The 7,965-nt window shown below is 48.1% G+C and overlaps 1 non-coding gene across 1 annotated transcript; it reads left to right on the forward strand.

Moving 5' to 3' along the window:
• Positions 5,624–5,695, forward strand: TRNAE-UUC. The gene has a single exon. It is a non-coding gene; the product is annotated as a tRNA-Glu (tRNA).

Here is a 7,965-nt window from a genome sequence, read left to right on the forward strand (position 1 = left end):
TAGTGAAAGACTTTTTTTCCACCAAAGACCACAGTTTCTGAAACCACTTCCTCTCCTCTTTCTCCTCCTTGACCTCTCTTCAGCCTTAGGTCCTATTAACCACTGGGTGTTAAGAGCCAAGACTTTGGCACCCACAGACCTGAATTTGAATGGCCGTCTCACACTTTCTAATTGCAAGACATGGGGGAAGTTGTCTAAAACCTCTGAGCCTCTGTTCCCACGTGGCTACAAGAATGAGTGCCCCTGCTTCCTAAGCGTTGCGATGAAGACCAAATCCGATGCTCATAAAGCGAAAGGGCCACATTTCCATGAGATGACAGTAGGCTGAACCTCCCAACTTCACAGCGTTGCCTCCTTTGATGGCTCCTGAAAATTAATTCTGCTCACGCTGTCTCAGCCCTCACCTGCCTCCTCCACTCTCTCTACGATTTGCAAACTCTCCCCCACCTCGCTTCCTCACGCCACCTGGGGGCCAGCAGACTAGGCTCCCTCCCTGTTGTCCACTCACAAAATGACCCTGGAAGAAATGACTTCACCTCGAGTCTTGAGTTGCATGTCTGTCGAGGAAGATGCTGGGTGGGCGAAAGGTCAGGCAAGGTTCCTAATTCTCCTCCCTAAATAAGTGAGGTCACTTCCCCTGCCTCTTCCCCAGCCCTTCCCAGGTCCCCTCCTCCTTCTTGCCTTCCTCCCCACCCTCATTTCTGAAGCGTGGAATAGAATTTGGATGGTCGACCCGATGGCGATAGTCTAGGTTGGAAAATGTTCATATAAGATTCTGTCTCGGAGTTCCTGTTGTGGCACAGCAGAAACGAATCCAACTAGGAACCATGAGGTTGTGGGTTCGATCCCTGGCCTCACTCAGTGGGTGAAGGATCTGGCGTTGCCGTGAGCTGTGGTGTGGGTTGCAGACGTGGCTCCGATCTGGCGTTGCTGTGGCTGTGGCGTAGGCAGTCACCTGAAACTCCGATTCGACCCCTAGCCTGGGAACCTCCACATGCTGCAAGTACGGCCCTAAAAAGACAAAAGACAAAAAAAGAGAGAAAGAGAGAGATTCTGTCTCTCACTTCCCATTTCCTAGCACAGCTGTGGCTTTGGAGATGTAGACTCACTTGGATGCTTCTGATAGAAACGGTTCTGAGAACTTTAAGATATTTCGTTGATGGAGTTCCCTGGTGGCTCAGCAGGTTAAGGATCCAGCATTGTCACTGTTATGGCTCTGGTTACTGCTGTGGCACGGGTTCAGTCCCTGGCCTGGGAACATCTGCATGCCATGGGCATGGCCAGAAACAAAAAACGAAAAACCATTTAGTTCAGCTTGGTGAAGGGCATAAAATTCCTGAGGATATTGAAGTACTTCTTCCTTCATTAAGCTGAGCTCCATATGTTAATAAATTATTCTCCTGTGAGAGAGCTTTGTGCAGCCATTCTGGAGTGCAGTTTGGCACCACTTAAGCAAACTGTCTGCTTAATTACACTCTACTACCCAGCATGTCCCCAGTGGGTACAAGAGTCCTAAGGGAAGCTACATAAGAATGGTCACCACAGGAAGTTCCCATTGTGGCTCAGTGGTAATGAGCCTGACTGGTATCCGTGAGGACACAGGTTTGATCCCTGGCCTCGCTCAGTGGGTTAAGGATCTGGCATTGCTGTGAGCTGTGATATAAGTTTCAGACGTGGCTCAGATCCCACGTGGCTGTGACTGTGGTGTAGGCCAGCAGCTACAGCTCCGATTTAACCCCTAGCCTGGGGAATTTCCATATGGCACAAATGCAGCCCTAAAAAGCAAAAAAGAAAAAAAAAGTCACCACGGAAATTTGGAAGCAGTCTTGGTGTCCACTGGGTGGACAGATAGATGAAATATCTGACTCATACACTTCAATAATCAACAAGCAGAAGCTAAGAACTAAGTGTACCTACTAATATATACACATACTGATACATCAACTTGGCAAATAAAAAGAAAGAATCAAGCATTTATTCTGGCTTCCCTCCATGAATTTTCCCATGGATAACTAGATAGTATATCAGGGGAAGTGTCTCATGATAGAAGTGCTCCAGGAGTTCCCGCTGTAACTCAGTGGGTTAGGAACCCAACACAGTATCCATGAGGACTCAGGTTTAATCCCTGGCCTCCTCAGTGGGTTAAGGATCTGGCATTGCTGCAAGCTGCAGTGTAGGCTGCAGATGTGGCTCAGATCCGATGTTGCTGTGGCAGTGGCGTAGGATGGCAGCTGCAGCTGTGATTCGACTCCTAGCCCAGGAACTTCCATGTGCCGCAGGCACAGCCACAGCAACTCGAAATCCGAGCTGCATCCATGAACTACACCACAGCTCAGGGCAACGCAGATCTCTGACCCACTGAGCGAGGCCAGGAATCCACGCCGAATCCTCATAGATACTAGCCAGATTCACTTCTGCTGAGCCACAATGGGAACTCCAACTTGCTTGCTCTCTTGAGATTTGAAATAGCACAGGTAAACTAACTAGTAATGCCAGGCTCTGAACAGACCCTCCACCCTTCCCTCTGTCCTCTGTCCTGTGGAGGAGGAAGGGTTAGGGACTCACTTAGGCTGTGAATCCGTGCGGCTCCCTGTCTCTGCGAAACGCCCCCCCCAAAGTTGACGTCAGAATAAGGGCTATGGGTATACAATCCTGTGTCCCTTGTCCCCATACTTAGATGTTCCCTGCTTCAATGACCTTAGATTAATTCTTCAATCTATTCCTGGCATTTGCCCAACCCTCTGTGCCCACCTTCGGCCAGGCCTCCTGAGCAAAATGCTTCCCTTTCCAGTCCGTGGATGGAAAATCTACAAACATCATTTACAAGAGAGAGAGAAGGGAAAACTGGGGCGGGGGGTCCACAAGGGAAGCTTTTGGGGGGAGTCTCATCATGTTCTATTTCTTCACCTGGGTGGTGATTAGCCCCTGTGTTCCCTCTGTCATCATTCATCCAGCAGAACCTTTGTAGTTGGTGCCCCTTCCTATATGCATGCTGTACTGCAGTTATTTTAACGTGAATCCTTGAGGCAGCATCGACTCGACCTGTACCTGCTGACTATGATGGGGTCCTGGGCATCAAGCCTGAAACAGCCTCTCCCACCCCCTGAAACATTTCCTGGGGTGCTGGACTTGGAAAACCCTCCCTTCCTCTCAGCTCACCCTTCAGCAAGGCAAACTCCTGTTGATACACACCTGCAACCTACTCTGCAGCTTGCGGGAACACCAGATCCTTAACCCACTGAGCAAGGCTAGGGATTGAACCCACATCCTCTGGACATGATGTTAGGTTCTGAACCTGCGGAGCCACAACACAAACCCCTCTTTGTCTTCATTTATTCTTGGGCTTCTCAGCCTCAACATTATAGACAATTGGGACTGGATAATTATTTGTTGGGGGGGCTATTCTGTACCTCGTGGATATTGAGCGGCATCCATTGACTCAACCCACTTGATACCAGTATCGCCAACTCCCTCCTCCCCCACATTGTGACAAATGAAAATGTCTCCAGACATTATCCAACGACCCCTAGGATTCAAGACACTCTTGGTTTAGAACTGCTGATCCAGGAGTTCCCAGCATGGCTCAGCAGAAGCGAATCTGACTAGGATCCATGAGGACGCAGGTTCGATCCCTGGCCTTATTCACAGGGTTAAGGATCCAGCATTGCCGTGAGCTGTGGTGTAGGTCACAGACTCAGCTCTGATCCCATGCTGCTGTGGCTGTCATGTAGGCCGGCGGCTACAGCTCTGATTTGACCACTAGCCTGGGAATGTCCATATGCTGTGGGTACAGTCCTAAAGAGATCAAAAAAAAAAAAAGGAACCGCTGATCCATCGTGATGCTATCTTTTTCTCCACTTCCTGATTATTTTGTTCAAGTTTACAAATCTGGGGATTCCTTAAAGAAATGTGCTATGATAGCTATAGCTTGGGCCACTACTGTGGCATGGGTTCGATCCCTGACCTGTGAACTTCCGCAGGCTGTGGGCATGACCAAAAAAATAAAGGAAATTGGCAAGTTAAAAAAAAAGGGAGTTCCTGTCATGGCTCAGTGGTTAACGAATCCGACTAGGAACCATGAGGTTGTGGGTTCGATCCCTGGCCTCGCTCAGTGGGTGAAGGACCCAGCGTTGCTGTGAGCTATGGTGTAGGTCACAGAGGAGGCTCGGATCCTGGATCCTGCGCTGCTGTGGCTCTGGCGTAAGCCAGCAGCTACAACTCTGATTGAACCCCTAGCCTGGGAAACTCCATATGCTGTGGGTGCTGCCCTAGAAAAGACGGGGAAAAAAAAAGAAAAAAAAAAAAAAAAAAAAGAAATGTGCTTTGAATTCTGAGCATCAGAAGGGTAGCAGGAAATAAATCCAGATTTATTGGTGGAAGGGCAGCGAGTGCACCTCATAACATGATCTGGTAGAGATATTTTGTGAAATCTGTAAGAAGAATCATCGCTGCAGTAAGACAGGACCAAGGGAAAGGCTAAAAATGTCAGGCAGTGGTTTCTGCTGAGTCAGAAGCCCAGGCCCGTCTTCCCAAGACTTCACCTCCTGGTCGCTGGTCACTCGCTAGGATCAACATAGACGTGGAGTTTTTTCTATCTCCAGTAGGATTGACTATTTTAAATGAATTTGCGGTTCCGAGCCATTTCTTAGTGGACAAATCCCCACATCACAAAAACCACCAGGGGAATTGCCACTAATTAGCATGCTCGTTAACGACCTTAGGAAAGAAGGCGGCCCCTGGAAGAGCCAGGGCCCCAGAACTGTGGTCTTTCCTCCAAAGCTGGCCTGGCACCCTGGGGCTGAGGCTGGATGTGTGCAGACAGCACAGCCTCTCCTAAACCACCTCCTTCGGGGAGAACAATCTCGGGATTTCAGGATTATCGTCTGGACTTCATCAGCCAGAGCCAAAGACGCTCGCAGGTGTAAAATAAAACGATGGCAAGGAAGGTAATGGGGTCAGTCTTACCTGCTGAGAATCGGAAGGGAGGATGGGCTATGCTTAGTGGCCAAAAGCTGCCATCGAGTCAGATTGGTTCCAGCACCTCTATCGCCTGAGATCACGCAGTTTTCAAAGGCAGAAGGTGAAGGCTGAAACGAAGGCAGGCTACAGAGGGCTTCTCATACCAAAGAAGGACTTTGGATTATTTCTAAATTCACAACCTTTTTTTTTTTTTTTTTGTCTTTTTGGGCCATATTGGCGGCATATGGAGGTTCCCAGGCTAGGCGATCAAATCAGAACTGTAGCTGCCAGCCTACACCATGGCCACAGCAATGCCTGATCTGAGGGCATCTGCAACCTACATCACCGCTCACGGCAACACCAGATCCTTAACCCCCTGAGTAAGGCCCGGGATTGAACCCTCATCCTCATGGATCTTAATCCAGTTTGTTAACCATTGAGCCACGAAGAGAACTCCTGGATTCACCAACTTCTGATATTAAGAAGTCATTTTCTCTGGAGAAGCCATGAATACTATCGAAGATGCTTTCTTTTTCCAAACAAATGTGTAATTTGTTCTGTATCCACATGTTCGTGAGAAGTTAGAGCACAGGAAAATCCCTGTAATCCTGGTACTGTAAGAATTCCCAGCCATGCATATATTTAAATAACTATAACACGGAGTTCCCTGGTAGTCTAGCCGTTAGGACTCAGTGCTTTCACCGCTGTGGCCCAGGTTCAATCCCTGGCCTGGGAGCTGAGATCCCACCTCAAGCTGCTGCACGCTGCTGCCAAAAATAAGTAAATAGGAGTTCCTGTCTTGGTTCAGTGGTTAACGAACCCGACTAGTATCCATGAGGACATGGGTTCGATCCCTGGCCTCGCTCAGTGGGTTAAAGATCTGGCATTGCCTGAGTTGGGGTGTAGGTTGCAGACACGGCTTGTGGCATTGCTATGGCTATGATGTAGGCCTGCAGCTACAGCTCAGATTTGATTCCTAGCCTGGGAACCTCCATATGCCTTGGGTGCGGCCCTAAAAAGACAATCAGTCAATCAATCAATAAAGTTATAAATAAATGTAACAGAGACAATGAAATGGGCTGAGGAGAAAAGAGAAGCACGATACTCTCCATGTTTCTCTAGAAGCCCTTTTTTGCTGCAGAGCCCAACAGCAGATAGAGCAAGACTTTCCATTTCCACTTTCTGAATGACTCATGGCCCTGTTTGCCAATCCCAGATGTACCAAGGGTATCAGTGAGACCAAATCGTACCCACCCTGGGTCTGAACAGGAAGTCTGGTGTGTATTCTTACTGTGGCCCGTCACACCTGCTCCCTTTCTCTCAGCTCTCCCCTGGGTGACAGACGTACAACGCCTCCCGATTTGACTAAAGGGCACCCACCCATCTGGAGCTGCAGGGAATACCCACAGGCCACAGACTAAATATGTCCAGGGGAGTTTCACAGGGGTCCCCACAGCTTCCCTATTTCCTTTCAGCGAAGCAGCCCGATGCACGGGGTTCTGGCCTAGCCCAGGGTTCTCACAAGGTGCACACTGGGGCCTTGATCAATGCAAGGGGATTCGTTCATCTCTTTAGAAAAGGGTGGGGTTAGCTGCTATCAACACGAAGGCTCAACACACACCACCCCTTCGTCACGTGATCACTGGGGGCTTTGTCCTCTGCACTCTGTTTCCTGGCATGTTGAATTCCCCCTGGAGTTATTTCCCTGTTGTCCTCTTATCGAGCCAAAGAAGTCAATAAAAGAAGCCAATAAGGGCCCCTTGGCTTAGAACTTACTCGAACGGCCTGACCACTTTTGCACGAGGTTACAATACTTATAGCCCAGTCATTTTAATTGTTAACATACAACAGAAAAAATAAAAGGAACCCAAACTCTTTGAGATGCTGAGGACACATAATAACCTGAAAGTGCCTATAACGGGAAGGTGAGCTTTGTCCACCATCTAGATAAAGAGTGTTCGAGAACCCATTTTTCTCTCCCTTCTAAATACCCTGTGGGAGTTCCTGTTGTGGCGCAGTGGTTAATGGATCTGATTACGAACCATGGGGTTGTGGGTTCCATCCCTGGCCTTGCTCAGTGGGTTAAGGATCCGGTGTGGCCATGAGTTGTGGTGTAAGTTGCAGACATGGCTCAGATCTGGCGTGGCTGTGGTGTAGGCTGGCAGCTGTAGCTCTGATTGGACCCCTACCCTGGGAACCTCCATATGCTGCGAGGGCAGCCCTATAAAATAATAAAATAAAATAAAATAAAATAAAATAAAATAAAATAAAATAAAATAAAATAAAATAAAACAAAATACACTGTGTCTCACAAGCCCTTCAGCCAATGGGAAAATAGCAAGTGTGTAAAATTTAGAACATCTCTCATCATTAGGGTATAGCCTAAGTTGCCGTAACACAACTACCCCCAAACCCAGTGCCTCCAGCAGAAGGGAAGTATATTTCCCTTTAACAGATGAGTGCAGGAATTGTGGGCAGGTCAGGACTGAAAACTGACTCTGTTCCATGAGATGCTCCAGGACCCCGGGATCATCTTCTCCTCCTCCTCCTTCTGCTTCTTCCCCTCTTCTTCCTCTTGTTCTTCTCCTGCTTCTTCTTCTGTTTTTAAAATTAAGGTCCAATTTACATAAAATCCAATTTACTCTTTCAGCGTCCCCTTCTAACTTGTGGCTCCACTCTTCCCAGGATGTCCCATTCATTGCACCTTTCCCCATTCCACCGCATCATCAGCTTCTTTTAAAAGACAGCTCACATCCCATCGCCCAGAATGTCATCATATACCCAGCTTCAGGGGAGCCTTTGGAAATAGGCTCTGGGTCTGTGTACTCAACCAGAACTTGGGAAATTCTATTACTAAAAGAATGAAATGAAAAAATGAATACAATAAGGGGATCATGCCCCCGCATCCAGATCTTAACCAAACTTAAGACCTGGGTTATTTTCCAACATCTTTTAATAAACGAGGATAGAAGACTCGGACACAATTTGTAAACAATCAACATAGCA

The sequence above is a fragment of the Sus scrofa genome, chromosome 11, assembly GCF_000003025.6.
Source record: "Sus scrofa isolate TJ Tabasco breed Duroc chromosome 11, Sscrofa11.1, whole genome shotgun sequence".
Taxonomy (NCBI): Eukaryota; Metazoa; Chordata; class Mammalia; order Artiodactyla; family Suidae; genus Sus; species Sus scrofa.